Raw genomic sequence first — 26,561 nt, forward strand, 5'->3', positions numbered from 1 at the left:
GTTCGGCTGATGGTGATACTTAGTTTGATGTTGAGATCATTAGAATTGAGATCTTCTGAAAAAGTCTTGAGGGCTTCTTCCATGCCTTTCCAAAAAAAGATAATGTCGTCGATATAACGATACCAAAGGGCGAGATCTTTTCCAAATGTTTTGATGTTTTTTTCTTCCCAGTGGGACATAAATAGGTTCGCAAAACTTGGGGCAAATTTAGTCCCCATTGCGGTTCCGACAAGTTGGTTATAGTATGTCCCATCAAAATAGAAGTAATTGTTTTTGAGTATGAATCATGGCCCTCATTCCGAGTTGATCGGTCGCAAGGCGATTTTAGCAGAGTTACACACGCTAAGCCACCGCCTACTGGGAGTGAATCTTAGCTTCTTAAAATTGCGAATGATGTATTCGCAATATTGCGATTACAAACTACTTAGCAGTTTCAGAGTAGCTCCACACTTACTCGGCATCTGCGATCAGTTCAGTGCTTGTCGTTCCTGGTTTGACGTCATAAACACACCCAGCGTTCGCCCAGACACTCCCCCGTTTCTCCAGCCACTCCTGCGTTTTTTCCGGAAACGGTAGCGTTTTCATCCACACGCCCATAAAACGCTGTGTTTCCGCCCAGTAACACCCATTTCCTGTCAATCACACTACGATCGCCGGAGCGAAGAAAAAGCCGTGAGTAAAAATACTATCTTCATTGTACAATTACTTGGCGCAGTCGCAGTGCGAATATTGCGCATGCGTACTAAGCGGATTTTCACTGCGATGCGATGAAAAATAACGAGCGAACGACTCGGAATGAGGGCCCTTATTCCTTCCAAAAGGAATTCTTTTTTATCCACCGAATAGTCTGTCTTATCCAGATAATATTTGATGGCTTCTAATCCCTTTTCGTGTGGTATGTTAGTGTATAGTGCTTCCACATCGGCCGTTGCCATCCACATTCCCTCAGCCCATTTAAACGTGTTGATCTTTTGTAGTATGTCGGTAGTTTCCTTAAGATGAAAATCCGTTTTTGTTACCAATGGTTGTAGGTGGGCATCAATGAATTCCGAAAGGTTGGCTGTTAGGCTGCCCACCCCTGCCACAATTGGTCTTCCCGTGTTATGATTCCTGTACTCCAGACCGGAGGAGATCTTATGGCAGGGATCTGAGTACAGGAAAATAAGCTGGTTGTGGGAGCTGGATAGCCTAGTAACCCCTGGCGCCCTAACTCCGTTGTCTCGCCCGTGTTATCAGAAATCCCCTGCGAGACTATGGTTGCTTGAGCCCATGGCAGCCGCGTTCGAAGGGCGGATTATGTCTGCCCAACCCCGATGCCCCCGCAGGTCTTAATGGGAGACAAGGGGAAGTCCGAGACAGGGTGATAACAAGGGGCCCTCTGACTAAGCAACCAGGCCAGGGGTTACAAGCTAACTAACTAAATCAAAAGGTATGTGCGGACTAGCCGCCAGGAAAAAGGACAACCAAGGATCCACTGATCCGACACTCCTATCCGGCACCGCCGGACACCAGAGTGGATCTGTGGAAGCGGAATCCTCCGCAAAGCTCCAGAACACAATTAAACAAAATAATAAACAGAAGCGGACAAGCCGCAACACACGGCTGCGCCGCGACTCACGAACACCACCAGATGTTAAAGGTGCTCGGTCAGACTCCAGGAACAGATGGTAACTTCCGAGTACAGGATCTCTGAGGACAGGAACAACCGAAAAGACCGGGACTGGGAACTCTCTGCAGCAGACACAGGCAAACAGGAAGCTATCACCGGCGTCTGTAAGAAGTCCTGAGGGTGCCTTTATTCAGGCACCCTCCAATCAGGATCCAGACAGGACAATCAAATAGAAATGCCATGCAGCTTGCATGCTGCACGGCCAGCACATAATCAGGGTAATGAGAATAGACCCAGCAACGGGGAACGCGGCTGAACGTGGCGTCCCCGTTGCTAAGGTCAGAGCGGCTCCGTGCGCCCGGCGTCTTAGCGTTGCCAGGGAGCCGGCGGCTGAACGCGCACGGCGTCCCTGGTTGCTAGGCGCCGGGCCGCACGGCCGAGCGGACCCCGGCGCCTAACAGTACCCCCCCCTTGAGGAGGGGTCAAGGAACCCCTAAAGCCAGGTTTCCGAGGAAATTCACGAAAAAATGCCCTTTTGAGCTTTGGGGCATGAAGGTGTTCATCCAGGACCCACGACCTTTCCTCTGGCCCATAACCTCTCCAATGCACCAAAAAATAAAGCCGACCCCGGGACAACTTGGAATCGAGAACCTTCTCAACCAAGAACTCTTGCTGACCCTGTACATTAACTGGTGATCTCCCCTGAGATTTTTTACGAGGAAATCTGCTGGACGAAACATATGGTTTAAGCAATGAGCAATGGAAGGTATTTCCGATCCGTAAAGTTTTTGGTAAACGTAACCGGAAAGCAACTGGATTGACTTTTTTGATAATGAGAAATGGTCCAATATATCTAGGACCCAATCTGGCTGAGGTTTGTCGAAGTTTGATGTTGCGAGTCGACAACCACACCCTGTCTCCTACTTTAAAAGTGCACGGCCGCCGGAGCCTGTCAGAAAAATTTTTTTCCCGGAAAGCTGCTTTTCTGAGAGCCAGGTGCACTTTTTTCCAAATAAGTTTAAGATGAGAGGTCAGGGCCAGAGAGGAGACAGAGGAATGTTGAAAAAATGAATTAGCTCTGGGGTGGAAACCAGAAACTGCAAAAAATGGAGACACATTGGTGGAGGAATGACAGGCATTATTATAAGCAAACTCCGCCAATGGAAGAAACTCAGACCAGTCATTTTGGAGTTTGGCCGAGTACAAACGCAAATATTGTTTTAGAGATTGGTTAACTCGCTCAGTCTGTCCATTGGATTGTGGATGATAGCCGGAGGTTAATGATAATTTCATCTTTAATGAAGCACAAAAAGACTTCCAAAATTGCGCAATGAATTGTGGACCCCTGTCAGAAACAATATCAGTGGGTAACCCATGGAGTCTGAAAACATGACGGAGGAACAAGACTGCCAATCCCTGGGCAGATGGCAATCGGGGAAGAGCAATAAAATGGGCCATCTTGCTAAAACGGTCCACTACCACCCATATGACTCGGCATCCGGCTGACAGAGGGAGATCCACCACAAAATCCATGGAGATATGCGACCATGGCCTAAGAGGAACTTTCAAGGGCATAAGTTGACCAATAGGCAAAGAACGGGGAACTTTATGCTGTGCACAGACCTGACACGAAAAAACAAACTCTTTAATGTCTTTGGAAAGACCAGGCCACCATACTGAGCGGGATACTAATTCCAAAGTCTTAGCGATTCCCGGATGCCCTGCAACTTTGCTATCATGAAATTCCGCCAAAACAGTTGCTCTCAAAAACTCAGGAACAAAAAGACGACTAGCAGGAGTATTTCCCGGAGCTTGATGTTGAAGCAGCTTTAATTGGGAAAATACATCCTGTGTGAGACCTGCCTGAATGACTGAAGGCGGAAGTATGGGAGTAACAGGACTGTTGTCTTGAACCGGAAGGAAACTGCGTGACAGGGCATCTGCCTTGGTATTCTTGGAACCTGGTCTGAAGGTGATAATGAATTTGAAACGAGTAAAAAATAAAGCCCAACGAGCCTGTCGGGCATTCAGTCGTTTAGCCGATTCAATGTATTGAAGATTTTTGTGATCAGTCAAAACTGAAATGGTGTGGGTAGCTCCTTCAAGCCAATTTCTCCACTCCTCGAAAGCCCATTTAATAGCCAGCAATTCCCGGTTACCAACATCGTAGTTGGATTCTGCAGATGAGAATTTCCTGGACATAAAGGCACAAGGATGTAACTCAAGGGAATCTGGATCCTTCTGAGAAAGGATAGCCCCTACTCCAACCTCCGAGGCATCCACCTCAATAATGAAAGGTAATTCTGGGTTGGGATGTCTAAGGACAGGGGCTGAGACAAAGGCTTGTTTTAAGGCCTGAAAAGATAACTCCGCTTCACATGACCAATTGGTAGGATCTGCTCCCTTCTTAGTAAGTGCCACAATGGGAGCAACTAGGTCAGAGAAAGAGTGAATAAATCTTCTATAGTAGTTTGCAAACCCTAAAAAGGGCTGAATTGCTTTTAAATTGGTGGGTTGCGCCCAACTAAGGATGGCTTGGAGCTTTTTTGGTTCCATTCGGAATCCCCGAGGGGAAATAATGTACCCTAAAAAGGATACTTCCGTGACATGAAATTCACACTTCTCCAGCTTGGCATATAAGTGATTTTCACGTAATCTCTTTAGCACCTGACGCACCTGGGTAACATGTTGTTCCACGGAGTCAGAATATATCAAAATATCGTCTAAATAGACCACGACGAATCTTCCCAGAAACTCACGGAGCACATCATTAATGAGATCCTGGAAAACTGCCGGAGCGTTAGATAGGCCGAATGGCATGACCAGATACTCATAGTGGCCCGACTGAGTACTAAATGCCGTTTTCCACTCATCCCCTGACCTGATTCTGATGAGGTTATATGCTCCTCTAAGATCAATCTTAGAAAAAATAACAGCCGAACGTAGCTGATCAAAGAGGACAGAGATCAGCGGCAGAGGGTAAGTATTCTTTACTGAGATTTTATTCAAAGCTCTAAAGTCAATGCAGGGTCTGAGTGAACCATCCTTCTTCTCTACGAAGAAGAAACCTGCACTTAAAGGGGATTTAGATGGCCTGATAAACCCTTTCCCAAGGCTTTCTTTCACATACTCATTCATGGCCACAGTTTCAGGACCAGACAATGCATATAACCTTCCTTTAGGCAACGTGGCACCAGGAATTAACTCAATGGCACAATCATAAGGCCTATGGGGAGGCAAAATATCCGCATTGCCCTTGGAAAACACATCAACAAAATCCTGGTATTCCCCAGGAATATGTGCGGAACTGGCGGCAGCTACTCGGATAGGAAGCGTAATACATTCTTTATCACAGATGGTACCCCATTGTAGGATCTCCCCAGACTGCCAATCAATGACGGGATTATGAAAGGCCAGCCAAGGATGACCCAGAACCACAGGAACTGCTGGACAATGGGTAAGGAAAAACTCAATTTTTTCAGAATGCAGAGCTCCCACCGAGAGCAAAACAGGAGGTGTACATAGAGAAATAACCCCATTGGATAAAGGACTCCCATCTAAACCATGCATGGTGATACACTTACCTAAGGTTAGCTGAGGAATACCTAAGGCCTTGGCCCATGTTAAATCCATAAAGTTTCCTGCAGCTCCACTGTCCACAAAAGCAGAGACCGAGGAACAGAGGCTGCCATAGGAAACTTTAGCAGGAACCAACAGTGAATTATTTGAGGAGATGAGCTGCAGACCAAAGTGAACCCCCTCACAATTCACTTGGTCAGGAAGTTTCCCAACTTGTTTGGACAACTACGGGCAAAATGTCCCTTACCTCCGCAGTATAAACACAGACCATAATTTTGCCTCCTGGTTCTTTCTTCCGGAGACAATTTGGAGAGACCAATCTGCATAGGCTCCTCTATGTCTACAGGAATGGAAGGAACCCAGGGAGAGGACCCGACAGATGCCCCTTTTTCAGCCCTCCGCTCTCTGAGCCGACGATCTATTTTAATAGATAGCTCCATGAGGTTATCGAGGGTCTCAGGAGCGGGATACTGGAGGAGACTGTCTTTTATAGATTCCGATAAGCCGAGGCGAAACTGACTGCGCAGGGCTGGGTCATTCCAGCCACAGTCGTTCGACCAACGGCGAAACTCCGTACAATAATTCTCTGCGGGATTCCTACCCTGTCTAAGAGCACGCAACTGACTTTCTGCGGACGCCTCTCTATCAGGGTCGTCATACAATAGCCCTAAAGATTTTAAAAAGGCGTCTACAGACGATAAGGCCGGATCGTCTGTCTTTAAACCAAAAGCCCAGGTCTGAGGATCCCCCTGAAGTAGAGAAATAATAATCCCAACCCGCTGAGCCTCTGTACCTGAGGTAACTGGTCTTAAACGAAAATACAGTTTGCAAGATTCTTTAAAATTAAAAAACAGTTTTCTATCCCCAGAAAAACGGTCAGGCAGATGCATTTTTGGTTCAGGGATGACCCTCGGGGAAGTCCGTAACAGATCTTCCTGTGACCTCACCCGGAGGGACAGATCCTGAACCATCTGAGTAAGTTCCTGAATCTGACTAACAAGAAGCTGGCCAGGGTTTGGCCCAACACCGGTGGGATTCATAAGGCCGACAAAAATCTCCCAACTAAAAAGTGAAAAAATTTACTGTAAGTTAAATCTTTTTTTGTAGGCCGGTGATAATGTTATGATTCCTGTACTCCAGACCGGAGGAGATCTTATGGCAGGGATCTGAGTACAGGAAAATAAGCTGGTTGTGGGAGCTGGATAGCCTAGTAACCCCTGGCGCCCTAACTCCGTTGTCTCGCCCGTGTTATCAGAAATCCCCTGCGAGACTATGGTTGCTTGAGCCCATGGCAGCCGCGTTCGAAGGGCGGATTATGTCTGCCCAACCCCGATGCCCCCGCAGGTCTTAATGGGAGACAAGGGGAAGTCCGAGACAGGGTGATAACAAGGGGCCCTCTGACTAAGCAACCAGGCCAGGGGTTACAAGCTAACTAACTAAATCAAAAGGTATGTGCGGACTAGCCGCCAGGAAAAAGGACAACCAAGGATCCACTGATCCGACACTCCTATCCGGCACCGCCGGACACCAGAGTGGATCTGTGGAAGCGGAATCCTCCGCAAAGCTCCAGAACACAATTAAACAAAATAATAAACAGAAGCGGACAAGCCGCAACACACGGCTGCGCCGCGACTCACGAACACCACCAGATGTTAAAGGTGCTCGGTCAGACTCCAGGAACAGATGGTAACTTCCGAGTACAGGATCTCTGAGGACAGGAACAACCGAAAAGACCGGGACTGGGAACTCTCTGCAGCAGACACAGGCAAACAGGAAGCTATCACCGGCGTCTGTAAGAAGTCCTGAGGGTGCCTTTATTCAGGCACCCTCCAATCAGGATCCAGACAGGACAATCAAATAGAAATGCCGTGCAGCTTGCATGCTGCACGGCCAGCACATAATCAGGGTAATGAGAATAGACCCAGCAACGGGGAACGCGGCTGAACGTGGCGTCCCCGTTGCTAAGGTCAGAGCGGCTCCGTGCGCCCGGCGTCTTAGCGTTGCCAGGGAGCCGGCGGCTGAACGCGCACGGCGTCCCTGGTTGCTAGGCGCCGGGCCGCACGGCCGAGCGGACCCCGGCGCCTAACATCCTGGTGGTTCCGTGGGGTTCTTATGTACCTTGGGTAACACATAGATGGTTGGTATAACAGGATCTAGAACGTTAAGGTACTCAAATTCTTTCTCGGTGATAGTTTTTTTGTCAAAGTATGTTTTTAGCAGTTGACTGAGGGCATTTTTCATTCTATTGGTGGGATCGCTTCTCAGTTTTGAATATGTGCCTCCATCTTCTAATTGACGGTAAATTTCTTTCATGTAATCTTCTTTATTCAGTATGGCCACTCCTCCTCCTTTGTCGCATGGTTTGATTACAATATTATCATCTTTCTGAAGTGCCTTTAAAGCCAGACGTTCTTTTTTCGACAGGTTCCACTTTTTCGTTTTAACTTTGTCTAGTCCTTCCATATCCTCTAAGACTGATTTGTGGAAACTGTCCATGAGACTTCCCTTCAGGTATTTCGGATAGAAGGTGGATTTTTTCTTGAATTGTTCTCTTGTGCTGTTTTTGATATTTGGTGCCCTCCTATATGTAAATTTGGGTTTTTTGGGTAACACTTTGCTCAAGATATCATCTTTCAATAGAATGTTCCAGTTCTTTCTAACTATTCCTTCTATCCTTTTATGTTGTTTGTTGAACTGTGTATGGAAAGAGACCTTGAAGTTTGTGATGTTATTCTTTTTGGATTCTTTAGGTTTTTGTAATGTGAGTCTATCAATACTACCAACTTCTTCTGATACTTTGGATAATTTAGAGATATTATACCCTTTGTCTGCAAAATTGGTTACCATAACAGATGCTTGTTCTTTATATAAAGTTTTTACTTTGTATAACAGCCAGTATAATTAACTCAAATCACAGGGACCACGCGCCATTGCAAGAGATGGGGCTTCCCAGAGTGGGATTAGAGGCGGGAAGGCGCCATTTTTTGCTGCTGCATATCAAGGCTGCATGTACGCTGCTCCTCCGGGGACCCACGCGGTTACAGACTTCTGACCTGGTACCAGAGGGTCATAGCAGGGGGAAGCTCTCTAGCGACAGCGCCGCTGCACTTATATCAGATATATACGCTTACATTCCAACATTGGGCTGCTGTGTTTGTGTGCTGGTCTCTGTTCCTCAGTGTCACTCCAGGGGCTCTTTAGGGTCTGTGTGGGGGTGTTTTCCAGGGAGCTGCGCTGTATTACAGTTGTGTCAATATGTCTGTGGACACGGTTATGTGTACTGCTTGTAACTCTACCCCTTCATCAGCGGGTACCTCATGTGTGAATAATGCTCCTTATCTCCACAGGGGCACAGTTCACAAACACCTGACTGGTTAGACAATTTTAAATGCATGATTCAGAATGTCAATACAGAATTAGCTGCAGCTAAAAAGGAGAGACAGGTGTTGAAGCAGTCTATTGTTTGTATGGCTAAAGCAGCAGATACCAGAAAGGCTTCTCAGCCCCCTCTGTTGGTTTCACATAATCGCTCACTGCCACAGGTGCTCCAGTCTGATTCTGGTCAGCCTGATGTGGATGATGATGATATGGATTAAGACATTTCTCTGTCCCCAGGGGTGGAGGCCCTCATTTTTGCTGTTAGAGAGGTTCTTCACATTCCGGATCAGGAGTCAGAACCAGATGAGGAGTTGTACTTTAATGTTCGAGCAAAGACCTCAGAAACTTTTAGAAACTTTTACCATGTCTAAAGAGTTAAACTCCCTAGCCAGGGAAGCATGGTTAAACCTGGACAAGAAATGTTAAGTTCCTCAGAGGTTTTTAACTACCTTTCCCCTCCCTGCTGAGGACAGGAAGGTCCGGGAAATTCCCTCCCCCCATTGGTCGATACATCTGTGTCCAGACTGTCTAAGAATTTTGTACTGCCTGTGCCAGGGACTATATCCCTAAAAGAACCAGCTGACCATAAAATTGAGACCACTCTCAAGGCAATTTATATGGCAGCGGGTGTAGCACAGCTCCTCACAATAGTTTGTGGGTGGATTTCCAGGGCAATGGTAAAGTGGTCTGATTCTGTTATTGATCATTTAGACCAGGCATTCCCAACCACGGTCCTCAAGGGACACTAACAGTGCAGGTTTTAGTGATATCCAGGATTCAGCACAGGTGACTTAATTAGTAGCTCAGTTATTTTGATTTAACCATCTGTGCTGTAGCCTGGTTATCACTAAAACCTGCACGGTTGGTGTGCCTTGAGGACCGTGGTTGGGAATGCCTGGTTAAGACTCTCTGCCCCCGGGATGAGGCACCAGTTTCAGGCTTCTGCCTATTAATTGTTAGACTGGGCACTAGACCTAGGGGCCACAAGGGACCCCCTGGCACCAGTTTCAGTCTTCGGCCTGTTGTTTGTAAGACTGGGCTTTAGACGCAGCGGTAACAGGTGACCCCTTGACACCAGTTTCAGGCTCTGGCCTGTTGTTTGTTAGACTGGGCACTAGATATAGGGGCCGCAGGTGACCCACTGGCACCAGTTTCGTACTCAGGCATGTTGTTAGTTAGACTGGGCACTATACGTAGAGGTCGAAAGGGACCCCCTGGCACCAGTTTCAGGCTCCGGCCTTTTGTTTGTTAGATTGGGCACTAGAGATCAGGGTCGCATGTGACCCCCTGGCACCAATTTCCTGCTCAGGCCTGTTGTTTGTTAGACTGGGTACTAGATGTAGGGGCATAAGGTGACCCCCTGGCACCAGTTCCAAACCCCGGCCTGCTGTTTCTTAGACTGGGCAGTGGACGTAGGGGTCGCAAGGGACCTCCTGGCACCAGTTTCAGGCTCCAGCCTGTTGTTTGTTAGACTGGGCTCTAGAAGCAGGGGTCGCAGGTGATCCCCTGGCACCAGTTTTGGGCCCGACCTGTTGTTTCTTAGACTGGGCACTAGACACAGGGGCCACAAAGGACCCCCTGGCACCAGTTTCAGGCTCCGGCCTGTTGTTTGTTAGACTGGGCTTTAGACACAGGGGTAACAGGTGACCCCTTTGAACCAGTTTCAGGCTCCGGCCTGTTGTTTGTTAAACTGGGCACTAGTTGTAGGGGCCACAAAGGACCAAATGGCATCAGTTCCAAACCCCGGCCTGCTGTTTCTTAGACTGGGCAGTGTACGTAGGGGTCGCAAGTAGTGATGAGCGGGTTCGGTTCCTCGGAATCCGAACCCGCCCGAACTTCACCTTTTTTTTACACGGGTCCGAGCGACTCGGATCCTCCCGCCTTGCTCGGTTAACCCGAGCACGCCCGAACGTCATCATCCCGCTGTCGGATTCTCGCGAGACTCGGATTCTATATAAGGAGCCGCGCGTCGCCGCCATTTTCACACGTGCATTGAGAGTGATCGGGAGAGGACGTGACTGGCGTCCTCTCCGAGTCCGTTGTATTAGACTCGCAAGGGACCTCCTGGCACCAGTTTCAGGCTCCAGCCTGTTGTTTGTTAGACTGGGCTCTAGAAGCAGTGGTCGCAGGTGACCCCCTGGCACCAGTTTTGGGCCCGACCTGTTGTTTCTTATACTGGGCACTAGACACAGGGGTCAGAGGTGAACCCCTGGCACCAGTTTCAGGCTCCGGCCTATTATTTGTTAGACTGGGCACTAGACGTAGGGGCCACAAAGGACCCCCTGGCACCAGTTTCAGGCTCCGTCCTGTTGTTTGTTAGACTAGGCACTAGACACAGGGGTCACAGGTGACCCCCTTGCACCAGTTTCAGGCTCCGGCCTATAATTTGTTAGACTGGGCACTAGACGTAGGGGCCACAAGGGACCCCCTGGCACCAGTTTCGTACTCAGGCATGTTGTTAGTTAGACTGGGCACTATATGTAGAGGTCGAAAGGGACCCCCTGGCACCAGTTTCAGGATCCGGCCTTTTGATTGTTAGATTGGGCACTAGAGATCAGGTTCACGTGACCCCCTGGCACCAATTTCCTGCTCAGGCCTGTTGTTTGTTAGACTGGGCACTAGATGTAGGGGCCTAAGGTGACCCCCTGGCTCCAGTTCCAAACCCCGGCTTGCTCTTTCTTAGACTGGGCACTGGACGTAGGGGTCGCAAGGGACCGCCTGGCACCAGTTTCAGGCTCCGGCCTGTTGTTTGTTAGACTGGGCACTAGACGCAGAGGTCACAGGTGACCCCCTGGCACCAGTTTTGGGCCTGACCTGTTGTTTCTTAGACTGGGCTCTCGACACAGGGGTCACAGGTGAAACCTTTGCACCAGTTTCACGCTCCGGCCTATTATTTGTTAGACTGGGCACTAGACGTAGGGGCCACAAGGGACCCCCTGGCACCAGTTTCAGTCTCCGGCCTATTATTTGTTAGACTGGGCACTAGATGTAGGGGTTTCGGTCTCCAACCTTTTGTTTTATAGACTGGGCACTAGACCTCGGGGTCGCAGGTGACCCCCTGGCACCAGTTTCGTACTCAGGCATGTGATTAGTTAGACTGGGCACTAGATGTAGGGGCCACAAGGGACCCCCTGGCACCAGTTTCGGTCTCCAACCTTTTGTTTTATAGACTGGGCACTAGACATCAGGGTCGCAGGTGACCCCCTTGAAACAATTTCTTGCTAAGGCCTATTGTTTGTTAGACTGGGCACTAGATGTAGGGGCCACAAGGGACCCCCTGGCACCAGTTTCGGTCTCCAACCTTTTGTTTTATAGACTGGGCACTAGACATCAGGGTCGCAGGTGACCCCCTTGAAACAATTTCTTGCTAAGGCCTATTGTTTGTTAGACTGGGCACTAGATGTAGGGTCCGCAGGTGACGCCCTGGCACCAGTTCCGAGCTCCGGCCTGGTGTTTTTTAGACTGGGCACTGGACGTAGGTGTCGCACTGGACCTCCTGGCACCAGTTTCAGGCTCTGGACTGTTGTTTGTTAGACTGGGCACTAGTTGTAGGGGCCACAAGGGACCCCCTGGCACCAGTTTCAGGCTCCGGATTGTTGTTTGTTAGACTAGGCACTAGACACAGGGGTCACATGTGACCCCCTTGCACCAGTTTCAGGCTCCGGCCTATTATTTGTTAGACTGGGCACTAGACGTAGGGGCCACAAGGGACCCCCTGGCACCAGTTTCGGTCTCCAGCCTATTGTTTTTTAGACTGGGCACTGGACGTAGGTGTCGCACTGGACCTCCTGGCACCAGTTTCAGGCTCTGGACTGTTGTTTGTTAGACTGGGCACTAGTTGTAGGGGCCACAAGGGACCCCCTGGCACCAGTTTCAGGCTCCGGATTGTTGTTTGTTAGACTAGGCACTAGACACAGGGGTCACATGTGACCCCCTTGCACCAGTTTCAGGCTCCGGCCTATTATTTGTTAGACTAGGCACTAGACACAGGGGTCACATGTGACCCCTTGGCACAAGTTTCAGGCTCCGGCCTGTTGTTTGTTAGACTGGGCACTAGATATAGGGGCCGCAGGTGACCCCCTGGCACCAGTTTCGTACTCAGGCATGTTGTTAGTTAGACTGGGCACTATACGTAGAGGTCGAAAGGGACCTCCTGGCACCAGTTTCAGGCTCCGGCCTTTTGTTTGTTAGATTGGGCACTAGAGATAAGGGTCGCAAGTGACCCCCTGGCATCAATTTCCTGCTCAGGCCTGTTGTTTGTTAGACTGGGCACTAGATGTAGGGGCCTAAGGTGACCCCCTGGCACCAGTTCCAAACCCCGGCCTGCTGTTTCTTAGACTGGGCACTGGACGTAGGGGTCGCAAGGGACCTCCTGGCACCAGTTTGAGGCTCCGGCCTGTTGTTTGTTAGACTGGGCTCTAGACGCAGGGGTCGCAGGTGACCCCCTGGCACCAGTTTTGGGCCCGACCTGTTGTTTCTTAGACTGGGCACTAGACACAGGGGTCACAGGTGACCCCCTTGCACCAGTTTCAGGCTCCGGCCTATTATTTGTTAGACTGGGCACTAGACTTAGGGGCCACAAGGGACCCCCTGGCACTAGTTTCAGGTTCCGGCCTATTATTTGTTAGACTGGGCACAAGATGTAGGGGCCACAAGGGACCCCCTGGCACCAGTTTCGGGCTCTGGCCTGTTGTTTCTTAGACTGGGCACTAGACACAGGGGTCGCAGGTGACCCCCTGGCGCCAGTTTCAGGCTTCTGCCTATTATTTGCTAGACTGGGCACTAGACGTAGGGGCCACAAGGGACCCCCTGGCACCAGTTTCAGGCTCCGGCCTATTATTTGTTAGACTGGGCACTAGACGTAGGTGCCACAAAGGACCCCCTGGCACCAGTTTCAGGCTCTGGCCTGTTGTTTGTTAGACTGGGCTTTAGACACAGGGGTAACAGGTGACCCCTTTGAACCAGTTTCAGGCTCCGGCCTGTTGTTTGTTAGACTGGTCACTAGTTGTAGGGGCCACAAGGGACCACCTGGCACCAGTTTTGGTCTCCAGCCTTTTGTTTTTTAGACTGGGCACTAGACATAGGGGCCGCAGGTGACCCCCTGGCACCAGTTTCATACTCAGGCATGTTGTTAGTTAGACTGGGCACTATACGTAGAGGTTGAAAGGGACCCCCTGGCACCAGTTTCAGGCTCCGGCCTTTTGTTTGTTAGATTGGGCACTAGAGATCAGGTTTGCATGTGACCCCCTGGCACCAGTTTCCTGCTCAGGCCGGTTGTTTGTTAGACTGGGCACTATGTGTAGGGGCCTACGGTGACCCCCTGGCACCAGTTCCATACCCCGGCCTGCTGTTTCTTAGACTGGGCACTGGACTTAGGGTTCGCAAGGGACCTCTTGGCACCAGTTTCAGGCTCCGGCCTGTTGTTTGTTAGACTGGGCTCTAGACGCAGGGGTTGCAGGTGACCCCCTGGCACCAGTTTTGGGCCCGACCTGTTGTTTCTTAGACTGGGCACTAGACACAGGGGTCACAGGTGACCCCCTGGCACCAGTTTCAGGCTCCGGACTTTTATTTGTTAGAGTGGGCACTAGACGTAGGGGCCACAAAGGACCCCCTGGCACCAGTTTCAGGCTTCGGCCTTTTGTTTGTTAGACTGGGCTTTAGACACAGGGGTAACAGGTGACCCCTTTGAACCAGTTTCAGGCTCCGGCCTGTTGTTTGTTAAACTGGGCACTAGTTGTAGGGGCCATAAAGGACCAAATGGCATCAGTTCCAAACCCCGGCCTGCTGTTTCTTAGACTGGGCAGTGGACGTAGGGGTCGCAAGGGACCTCCTGGCACCAGTTTCAGGCTCCAGCCTGTTGTTTGTTAGACTGGGCTCTAGAAGCAGGGGTCGCAGGTGCCCCCCTGGCACCAGTTTTGGGCCCGACCTGTTGTTTCTTATACTGGGCACTAGGCACAGGGGTCACAGGTGACCCCCTGGCACCAGTTTTAGGCTCCGGCCTATTATTTGTTAGACTGGGCACTAGAAGTAGGGGCCACAAAGGACCCCTGGCACCAGTTTCATTCTTCATCCTGTTGTTTGTTAGACTAGGCACTAGACACAGGGGTCACAGGTGACCCCCTTGCACCAGTTTCAGGCTCCGGCCTATTATTTGTTAGACTGGGAACTAGACGTAGGGGCCACAAGGGACCCCCTGGCACCAGTTTCGGTCTCCAGACTTTTGTTTTTTAGACTGGGCACTAGACATAGGGGTCGCAGGTGACCCCCTGGCACCAGTTTCGTACTCAGGCATGTTGTTAGTTAGACTGGGCACTATACGTAGAGGTCGAAAGGGACCCCCTGGCACCAGTTTCAGGCTCCGGCCTTTTGTTTGTTAGATTGGGCACTAGAGATCAGGGTCGCATGTGACCCCCTGGCACCAATTTCCTGCTCAGGCCTGTTATTTGTTAGACTGGGCACCAGCCAATAGATACAAACACCGGCCAGGTGTTTCTTAGACTGGGCACTATACGTAGAGGTCGAAAGGGACCCCCTGGCACCAGTTTCAGGCTCCGGCCTTTTGTTTGTTAGATTGGGCACTAGAGATCAGGGTCGCATGTGACCCCCTGGCACCAATTTCCTGCTCAGGCCTGTTGTTTGTTAGACTGGGCACCAGCCAATAGATACAAACCCCGGCCTGGTGTTTCTTAGACTGGGCACTTGACGTAGGGGTCGCAAGGGACCTCCTGGCGCCAGTTTCAGGCTCCGGCCTGTTGTTTGTTAGACTGGGCTCTAGAAGCAGGGGTCGCAGGTGACCCCCTGGCACCAGTTTTGGGCCCGACCTGTTGTTTCTTAGACTGGGCACTAGACACAGGGGTCACAGGTGACCCCCCTTGCACCAGTTTCAGGCTCCGGCCTATTATTTGTTAGACTGGGAACTAGACGTAGGGGCCACAAGGGACCCCCTGGCACCAGTTTCAGTCTTCGGCCTGTTGTTTGTTAGACTGGGCTTAAGACGCAGGGGTAACAGGTGACCCCTTGGCACCAGTTTCAGGCTCCGGCCTGTTGTTTGTTAGACTGGGCACTAGATATAGGGGCCGCAGGTGACCCCCTGGCACCAGTTTCGTACTCAGGCATGTTGTTAGTTAGACTGGGCACTATACGTAGAGGTCGCAAGGGACCCCATGGCACCAGTTTCAGGCTCCGGCCTTTTGTTTGTTAGATTGGGCACTAGAGATCAGGGTCGCATGTGACCCCCTGGCACCAATTTCCTGCTCAGGCCTGTTGTTTGTTAGACTGGGCACTAGATGTAGGGGCCTAAGGTGACCCCCTGGCACCAGTTCCATACCCCGGCCTGCTGTTTCTTAGACTGGGCACTGGACGTAGGGGTCGCAAGGGACCTCCTGGCACCAGTTTCAGGCTCCGGCCTGTTGTTTGTTAGACTGGGCTCTAGACGCAGGGGTCGCAGGTGACCCCCTGGCACCAGTTTCAGGCTCCGGCCTGTTGTTTGTTAGACTGGGCTCTAGATGCAGGGGTCACAGGTGACCCCCTGGCACCAGTTTCAGGCTCTGGCCTATTATTTGTTAGACTGGGCACTAGACGTAGGTGCCGCAAAGGACCCCCTGGCACCAGTTTCAGGCTCCGCCCTGTTGTTTTTTAGACTGGGCTTTAGACACGGGGGTAACAGGTGACCCCTTTGAACCAGTTTCAGGCACCGGCCTGTTGTTTGTTAGACTGGTCACTAGTTGTAGGGGCCACAAGGGACCACCTGGCACCAGTTTCGGTCTCCAGCCTTTTGTTTTTTAGACTGGGCACTAGACATAGGGGTCGCAGGTGACCCCCTGGCACCAGTTTCAGGCTCCGGCCTATTATTTGTTAGACTGGGCACTAGACTTAGGGACCACAAAGGACCCCCTGGCACCAGTTTCAGGTTCCGGCCTATTATTTGTTAGACTGGGCACTAGATGTAGGGGCCACAAGGGACCCCCTGGCACCAGTTTCGGGCTCTGGCCTGTTGTTTCTTAGACTGGGCACTGGACACAGGGGTCGCAGGTGACCGGTGGTCATAATAATGCGACTCGACCGCGTATATCTAGTGTATACGACGACTACAAATCAAAGAAGACCTACAGGGTGTAACCACTGTGTCCAACGGAGAACTGTGGATGATCGTGGACAGTGTCATCTCGCAGATTGTGGTACAGTAGCCAATGGTCACTCGTGTCCGATTGCAGACCCACGGCACAATGCTCTGGGCATTGCCTGGCCTCGTAAACACCACCACTGCGCACAAGAGGACTGGAAACGTGTAGCCTGGTCTGACGAGTTGAGGTTTCAAACATTTAACGCAGATGGATGAGAAAACCCCACAAGGCAATGATGGCTTCATCCCAACAAAGGAAACTCGAGGGAGACAATGGCTGTTACGTTGTGGAGTCTTTTGTTATTTATTACCAGTTCGTTATAAAACATACACATATTCCACAGAACATTACAAAGGACACTTGTCCATTCACATCAGTCCCTGCTCCTGTGGAGATTACAATCTATATAGCTAACCTCATACATCTTCATCTGTATATGTACAAACACCTATATGTAACAGTTCAATTTTTATTGGGAGACATCTAACCTACCAGTATATTTTGGAATATGGGATGAAACCAGAGTACCTGGACAAAAACCATGCAGGCACAAGGATGAATATACAAAATCCACAGTTAGGCCCATGGAGGGAATCTAACCTAAGACCTCAGTCATGTGAGGGAGCAGTGCTAAATATTTTAACAACTGTGCTGTCCATTAGGACCCACATAGATCTGCAGACATCACTGCCCGAAGGACACTACTGTATGTAACCATCATTGTGGATCAGTTACACCCATACATGGCATGCAGTCACTCAGATGGGAGTGGGCACAACAATGTGCCACCGCACAGATCCCTAGCCAACATATTATGGCTGGTGGAGCGTTCCTGAGTCAGCCGCTCTCATTCCCCAGATATATACCCAATATAACACACGTGGGATACAGTACAATATGCCATCAATGGCATGGAATGATCACTGGTGAATATTAGGGAATTGCGGAGCATCCCTCAGGAGGCATGGTGTACAGAACACAGTACTTCAGAGAGCTTGTGGTGTCCATGCTCCGTTGTGCTGCTGCTGTAATCTGAGTGGAAGGACCTACACGTTACTAGATGGTGTCTGTATGTATGGTGGCACAGTGGTCAGTGTTGCAGACTCGCTGTGCTGGGATGCCAGATATGATTCACAAGGCGCTAATTGTGTGCATCTGCATGTTCTCTTCATGCTTGTGTAACACCTTTTCTCTATCGTCCTAGTGGATGCTGGGGTTCCTGAAAGGACCATGGGGAATAGCGGCTCCGCAGGAGACAGGGCACAAAAGTAAAGCTTTCCGATCAGGTGGTGTGCACTGGCTCCTCCCCCTATGACCCTCCTCCAAGCCAGTTAGATTTTTGTGCCCGGACGAGAAGGGTGCAATCTAGGTGGCTCTCCTAAAGAGCTGCTTAGAAAAGTTTAGCTTAGGTTTTTTATTTTACAGTGAGTCCTGCTGGCAACAGGATCACTGCAACGAGGGACTTAGGGGAGAAGAAGTGAACTCACCTGCGTGCAGGATGGATTGGCTTCTTGGCTACTGGACATCAGCTCCAGAGGGACGATCACAGGTACAGCCTGGATGGTCACCGGAGCCTTGCCGCCGGCCCCCTTGCAGATGCTGAAGTAAGAAGAGGTCCAGAATCGGCGGCAGAAGACTCCTCAGTCTTCTAAAGGTAGCGCACAGCACTGCAGCTGTGCGCCATTTTCCTCTCAGCACACTTCACACGGCAGTCACTGAGGGTGCAGGGCGCTGGGAGGGGGGCGCCCTGGGAGGCAAATGAATACCTATTTTGGCTAAAAATACCTCACATATAGCCTCCGGAGGCTATATGGAGATATTTAACCCCTGCCAGAATCCGTTAAGAGCGGGAGACGAGGCCGCCGAAAAAGGGGCGGGGCCTATCTCCTCAGCACACAGCGCCATTTTCCCTCACAGAAAGGCTGGAGGGAAGGCTCCCAGGCTCTCCCCTGCACTGCACTACAGAAACAGGGTTAAAACAGAGAGGGGGGGCACTAATTTGGCGTTAGAAATATATAAAAAAGATGCTATAAGGGAAAACACTTATATAAGGTTGTCCCTATATAATTATAGCGTTTTTGGTGTGTGCTGGTAAACTCTCCCTCTGTCTCTCCAAAGGGCTAGTGGGTCCTGTCCTCTATCAGAGCATTCCCTGTGTGTGTGCTGTGTGTCGGTACGTGTGTGTCGACATGTATGAGGACGATGTTGGTGAGGAGGCGGAGCAATTGCCTGTAATGGTGATGTCACTCTCTAGGGAGTCGACACCGGAATGGATGGCTTATTTAGGGAATTACGTGATAATGTCAACACGCTGCAAGGTCGGTTGACGACATGAGACGGCCGACAAACAATTAGTACCGGTCCAGACGTCTCAAAAACACAGTCAGGGGTTTTAAAACGCCCGTTTACTTTAGTCGGTCGACACAGACACAGACAGGGACACTGAATCCAATGTCGACGGTGAATAAACAAACGTATTCCTTATTAGGGCCACACGTTAAAGGCAATGAAGGAGGTGTTACATATTTCTGATACTACAAGTACCACAAAAGAGGGTATTATGTGGGATGTGAAAAAACTACCATAGTTTTTCCTGAATCAGATAAATTAAATAAAGTGTGTGATGATGCGTGGGTTCCCCCCGATAGAAAATTATGGGCGGTATACCCTTTCCCGCCAGAAGTTAGGGCGCGTTGGGAAACACCCCTTAGGGTGGATAAGGCGCTCACACGCTTATCAAAACAAGTGGCGGTACCGTCTATAGATAGGGCCGTCCTCAAGGACCAGCTGACAGGAGGCTGGAAAATATCATAAAAAGTATATACACACATACTGGTGTTATACTGCGACCAGCGATCGCCTCAGCCTGGATGTGCAGAGCTGGGGTGGCTTGGTCGGATTCCCTGACTAAAAATATTGATACCCTTGACAGGGACAGTATTTTATTGACTATAGAGCATTTAAAGGATGCATTTCTATATATGCGAGATGCACAGAGGGATATTTGCACTCTGGCATCAAGAGTAAATGCGATGTCCATATCTGCCAGAAGATGTTATGGACACGACAGTGGTCAGGTGATGCAGATTCCAAACGGCACAAAGGTGTATTGCCGTATAAAGGAAGAGGAGTTATTTGGGGTCGGTCCATCGGACCTGGTGGCCACGGCAACTGCTGGAAAATCCGCCGTTTTTACCCTAAGTCACATCTCTGCAGAAAAAGACACCGTCTTTTCAGCCTCAGTCCTTTCGTCCCTATAAGATCATATCTGCCCAGGGATAGAGGAAAGGGAAGAAGACTGCAGCAGGCAGCCCATTCCCAGGAACAGAAGCGTTCCACCGCTTCTGACAAGTTCTCAGCATGGCGCTGAGACCGTACAGGACCCCTGGATCCTACAAGTAGTATCCCAGGGGTACAGATTGGAATGTCGAGACGTTTCCCCTTCGCAGGCTCCTGAAGTCTGCTTTACCAAGGTCTCCCTCCGACAAGGAGGCAGTATGGGAAAAAATTCACAAGCTGTATTCCCAGCAGGTGATAATTAAATTACCCCTCCTACTACAAGAAAAGGGGTATTATTCCACACTATATTGTGGTACTGAAGCCAGAAGGCTAGGTGAGACTTATTCTAAAAAATTTTTTGAACACTTACAAAGGTTCAAATCAAGATGGAGTCACTCAGAGCAGTGATAACGAACCAGGAAGAAGGGGACTATATAGTGTCCCGGGACATCAGGGATGCTTACCTCTATGTCCCAAATTTGCCCTTCTCACTAAGGGTACCTCAGGTTCGTGGTGCAGAACTGTCACTATCAGTTTCAGACGCTGCCGTTTGGATTGTCCACGGCACCCCGGGTCTTTACCAAGGTAATGGCCGAAATGATGATTCTTCTTCGAAGAAAAGGCGTCTTAATTATCCCTTACTTGGACGATCTCCTGATAAGGGCATAGTCCAGGGAACAGTTGGAGGTCGGAGTAGCACTATCTCGGATACTGCTACAACAGCACGGGTGGATTCAAAATATTCCAAAATCGCAGCTGATCCCGACGACACGTCTGCTGTGCCTAGGGATGATTCTGGACACAGTCCAGAAAAAGGTGTTTCTCCCGGAAGAGAAAGCCAGGGAGTTATCCGAGCTAGTCAGGAACCTCCTAAAAACAGTGCATCATTGCACAAGGGTCCTGGTAAAAATGGTGGCTTCCTACGAAGCAATTCCATTCGGCAGATTTCACGCAAGAACTTTTCAGTGGGATCTGCTGGACAAATGGTCCGGATCGCATCTTCAGATGCATAAGCGGATAACCCTATATCCAAGGACAAGGGTGTCTCTCCTGTGGTGGTTATAGAGTGCTCATCTTCTAGAGGGCCGCAGATTCGGCATTCAGGATTGGATGTTGGTGACCACGGAGCCCAGCCCGAGAGGCTGGGGAGCAGTCACACAAGGAAAAAATTTCCAGGGAGTGTGATCAAGTCTGGAGACTTTTCTCCACATAAATATACTGGAGCTAAGGGTAAATTTATAATGCTCTAAGCTTAGCAAGACCTCTGCTTCAAGGTCAGCCGGTATTGATCCAGTGGGAAAAACATCACGGCAGTCGCCCACGTAAACAGACAGGGCGACACAAGAAGCAGGAGGGCAATGGCAAAAACTGCAAGGACTTTTCGCTGGGCGGAAAATCATGTAATAGCACTGTCAGCAGTGTTTCATCCCGGGAATGGAAACTGGGAAGCAGACTTCCTCAGCAGGCACGACCTCCACCCGGGAGAGTGGAAACTTCATCGGGAAGTTTTTTCCACATGATTGTAAACCGTTGGGAAATACCAAAGGTGGACATGATGGCGTCCCGTCTATAAAAAAAAAAAAAAAAAAACGGGACAGGTATTGCGCCAGGTCAAGAGACCCTCAGGCAATAGCTGTGGACGTTCTGGTAACACCGTGGGTGTACCAGTCGGTGTATGTGTTCCCTCCTCTGCTTCTCATACCTAAGGTGCTGAGAATTATAAGACGTAGAGGAGTAAGAACTATACTCATGGCTCCGGATTGGCCAAGAAGGACTTGGTACCCGGAACTTCAAGAGATGCTTACAGAGGTCTTATGGCCTCTGCCGCTAAGAAGGGACTTGCTTCAGCAAGTACCATATCTGTTCCAAGACTTACCGCAGCTGCGTTTGTCGGCATGGCGGTGGAAAGCCGGATCCTAAGGGAAAAAGGCATTCCGAAAGAGGTCATTCCTACCCTGGTCAAAGCCAGAAAGGAGGTGACCGCACAACATTATCACCACATGTGGCGAAAATATGTTGCGTGGTGTGAGGCCAGGAAGGCCCCACAAAGAAATTTCAACTCGGTCGTTTCCTGCATTTCCTGCAAACAGGAGTGTCTATGGGCCTCAAATTGGGGTCCATTAAGGTTCAAATTTCGGCCCTGTCGATTTTCTTCCAGAAAGAATTGGCTTCAGTTCCTGAAGTCCAGAAGTTTGTCAAGGGAGTATTGCATATACAACCCCCTTTTGTGCCTCCAGTGGCACTGTGGGATCTCAACGTAGTTCTGGGATTCCTCAAATCACATTGGTTTAAAACCAGTCAAATCTGTGGATTTGAAGCATATCACATGAAAAGTGACCATGCTCTTGGCCCTGGCCTGGACCAGGCGAGTGTCAAATTGGTGGTTTTTTCTCAAAAAAGCCCATATCTGTTTGTCCATTCGGACAGGGCAGAGCTGCGGACTCGTCCCCAGTTCTCTCCCTAAGGTGGTGTCAATGCTTCACCTGAACCAGCTTATTGTGGTGCCTTGCACCTACTAGGGACTTGGAGGACTCCAAGTTGCTAGATGTTGTCAGGGCCCTGAAAATATGTTCCAGGACGGCTGGAGTCAGGAAAACTGACTTGCTGTTATCCTGTATGCACCCAACAAACTGGGTGCTCTTGCTTCTAAGCAGACTATTGCTAGTTGGATGTGTAATACAATTCAGCTTGCACATTCTGTGGCAGGCCTGCCACAGCCAAAATATGTAAATGCCCATTCCACAAGGAAGGTGGGCTCATCTTGGGCGGCTGCCCGAGGGGTCTCGGCTTTACAACTTTGCCGAGCAGCTACTTGGTCAGGGGCAAACACGTTTGCTAAATTCTACAAATTTGATGCCCTGGCTAAGGAGGACCTGGAGTTCTCTCATTCGGTGCTGCAGAGTCATCCGCACTCTCCCGCCCGTTTGGGAGCTTTGGTATAATCCCCATGGTCCTTTCAGGAACCCCAGCATCCACTAGGACGATAGAGAAAATAAGAATTTACTTACCGATAATTCTATTTCTCGGAGTCCGTAGTGGATGCTGGGCGCCCATCCCAAGTGCGGATTATCTGCAATACTTGTACATAGTTACAAAAATCGGGTTATTATTGTTGTGAGCCATCTTTTCAGAGGCTCCGCTGTTATCATACTGTTAACTGGGTTTAGATCACAAGTTCTACGGTGTGATTGGTGTGGCTGGTATGAGTCTTACCCGGGATTCAAAATTCCTCCCTTATTGTGTACGCTCGTCCGGGCACAGTACCTAACTGGCTTGGAGGAGGGTCATAGGGGAGGAGCCAGTGCACACCACCTGATCGGAAAGCTTTACTTTTGTGCCCTGTCTCCTGCGGAGCCGCTATTCCCCATGGTCCTTTCAGGAACCCCAGCATCCACTACGGACTCCGAGAAATAGAATTATCGGTAAGTAAATTCTTATTATATGAGTTTATCAATGTTTGGTTTACAGTCAGAAAAATATATACATTACATATGTAAACATGTGAAAGGAGGTATATACAAAGTTGGGGGATACAGATGAAAATATGTGATCCGTTTAACATTATTATAGTATTTTTCCTATGAAATAAAGGTCACTATGTGACTGGTGCCTGACTTAATAACTTTAAGGCCCCCCTTATGAGCTGCAACTATGAAAAAGCTGTTGGAGAATGAGAGCGGGGCAGCAAACATCCTGGGTAGAAAAACAAACAAACCCAGCCCCTCCCCTCATCAAGGAGGTCAGTCAGAGAAAAGCCAGAGTGGGTGGGGCTTACCTTAGGCGGGAAGCCCTGACAGAAACAGCTGTGAGGAGAATAGTGAGGCACTGACAGGGGCTGCTGTGTGGTAAACGCAGCGCCATCTCTCACTAGTGAAAGGACAGATTTGGAGGATGAGACATTATCTGAGGAGGCTGTAGTGACATCTGGTTGACAGGGAAGCAGTGAGGTGCATCCAGCTGAGGAGAAGGTCCCGATCCACACCCTTTATCTGCCTGATTGTAGCAGCTGTTCAGTCCTAAAATCATTACCAGAGCCAGTATACAGTGACTGAGTTTGTGGGGCCGAGTCTGGAGGAGAGACTGTGAGTGTGGCTGCCCGCAGAGAGATATTCCAGAGGTGACAAGAGGATCTTAAAGGTCACCCTCACAACACAGCACACTGGCTAGGGTTTTATCAGCAGTCTCTTCTACCAACAAGACTGTTAGCCATCCCTCTGTCTATGTAGACTGTTCATTCACATATAGAGCTTTTCCCAGTGAATGGATCCTAAGTTAAAATGAACCCCCCCCTCATTAACTGAGATACTAAAAGGCTTCCTCTAGCACAAAGAGCCATACACAGCTTATATGCATGCTGGATAGTGTATTCTGTGAAGAAGTATAGCATATAAGGGATGATATAATGTACTGCTGATTCTACAATTCGCCCTGACTGAGGCAAACTCTTCAGCTGTGTAAAACTAGTAATTATACAAGACTGCTACCTGCCAGGGAAAGTCTCCCTTTTCTGCAGCCCTAAACCATTTGGTTAATACTATTGGATATTATTTCTATATGAAAACCCTGGCATAGCCTTAGTACCCCTGACAGTTCTTGATCAGAGAGCACTGGGACAGGAGGAAACTCATATACATATTCTTACAGCCATCAGCTTTATATCACTTGAATCTGCCCGTTAAGTGTTAGAGACTGAGAACTACAGGAGTTATACAGGTTATTGTCACTAAAAGTACTGGATGGCCTATTCCTTCTCCACAAGGCAATAAAATACCTCACCAGCTGTTTAAGTTATCTAACCAGCAACCAGCATTAAGAAATGTATTGTACTAATTTCAGATGATAACTTTCTATGAGCCGAGATAAACTTCTAGCATCTATAAAATACAGCTAATTAGCAGGATTCTAGACATATAACCATCGTTTGCCTTGAATTTAACTGATAACCATCATCCATTGAATTAACTCCTTCAGGACATCCTCAGCCCGGGCTTGAGTTAACATTTAAAGTGCACTCTTACAAAAATAAAAAGGGGTAATTTGAGATCTCAAATATGTTGAAATATAATTACTCTGTTGTTAAATTATATTCTCAGAAAACTAATATTGGGTGTGTGAGAGTGGAGAGTTGGGGGAGGTGATATAGGTATAGAGAAGCTACAAAATGGAAGCCATGTAGCTAGATAGCCCTGCAAGTGACCGTAAGAGAAATACCTTCAAGAAAGGAACAAGGTGGTTACTAGATGGTTCAGTGTCAGAAAGGGGACAAAGATCGGGAAGGTTTGTCTGCAACAGAATAATTACTACATTGTGTATAAAAGTCAGTTCTTTGACAAATGCTGTTATTGTCCATTTACTGTTTTTTTTTTGTTTAACCTCTGATTTCATTTAAAAGGAGTCAAGAACTAACAAGGGTTCCTGAGATAATAAAACTTAATTTTTTCTTCAATATGGGATTAATTCTTTTACTATAGTAATTGATGTTACATGAGTCTTGCTAGACCGATTGTTATTGCATATTATCTGACCTCAGTGGATTTTTCCCAAGCCTACTCCTGGGGAACATAACCTTTGAGGCTTGGGTGGAGGCACTAGCATAATAGCACAATACAGTTATTCAAAATCTAGCGTGGATTACCCCCGTTACACTTGCATGGTTTTCCACTGCTTTCCTCCCACAAAGATCAAAAGCAGACTGGTAGATTAAGCGGGTTCTGACAAGAATGAAACCTGGGGTGCGATACGGAATTAGACTAAAAGCTTCATTGGAGCACGAAAGGATGTGAGTTATTACTCAGGACAGCAATTGTGCACAACCAAGATGGCTGTCTCACCTTATACAAATATGTAAAATGCTTTAAATCCTTCTGGGAGAAAGGGGCTAAACACAAATGTTATTGGTTTTCAAATATGCAAAACATTTATGCAACCATTTCCAATCTGCCAATTAGAGGAAATTCAAATGGGTATTTCTGACGTCTTACACAGGTTCTTACCTGTGCTGAGCTCTCTGATGTCTAGCTAGGCGTGTATTCGTGGTATAACATTTCTCACACTCAGAACAAGAAAATGGCCTCTCATCTGTGTGAGTTCTCTGATGTGTAACCAGACCTGATTTCCATGTAAAACATTTCCCACACTCAGAGCACGGAAATGGTTTCTCACCTGTGTGAGTTCTGATGTCTATTAAGAACATACTTGCCTACCTGACCCTCTCCATGAGGGAGAAAGTGCTCTGTTCCTGGACTTTCCTGGTAATGTATGATTGCCATCACCTGTGGTGAAACACCTTTATTATCAATTAACTAGCTCAACACAGGTGATGGCAATCATACATTACCAGGAAAGTCCAGGAACAGAGCATTTTCTCCCTCATGGAGAGGGTCAGGTAGGCAAGTATGATTAAGAAGTGATTTTCGTGTAAACAATTCCCCACACTCATAACATGGAAATATATTCTCACTTGTGTGACTTTCACTCATGTGCAACAAGATCTGATTTCTGTGTAAAAAAATCTCCACGCTCGTAACACAGAGATGGTTTCTCAGCTGTGTGATATCCCCGATGTCTAACAAGAAGTGTTTTCCGTGGAAACC

General features: G+C 48.8%; 1 protein-coding gene across 1 annotated transcript in view; it reads right to left on the reverse strand.

The window, feature by feature from the left end:
* Nucleotides 1-26,172, reverse strand: part of LOC135057164 (zinc finger protein 436-like) — a 67,460-nt gene extending 41,288 nt beyond the window's left edge. The window contains exon 1 of the mRNA XM_063963063.1: nt 25,962-26,172. The gene's annotated coding sequence lies outside the window, so the exon portion shown is untranslated. The remainder of the gene's footprint in view (nt 1-25,961) is intronic.
* Nucleotides 26,173-26,561: the final 389 nt, after the last annotated feature.

This window comes from Pseudophryne corroboree, chromosome 3 (assembly GCF_028390025.1).
Source record: "Pseudophryne corroboree isolate aPseCor3 chromosome 3, aPseCor3.hap2, whole genome shotgun sequence".
NCBI classification, from domain to species: Eukaryota; Metazoa; Chordata; class Amphibia; order Anura; family Myobatrachidae; genus Pseudophryne; species Pseudophryne corroboree.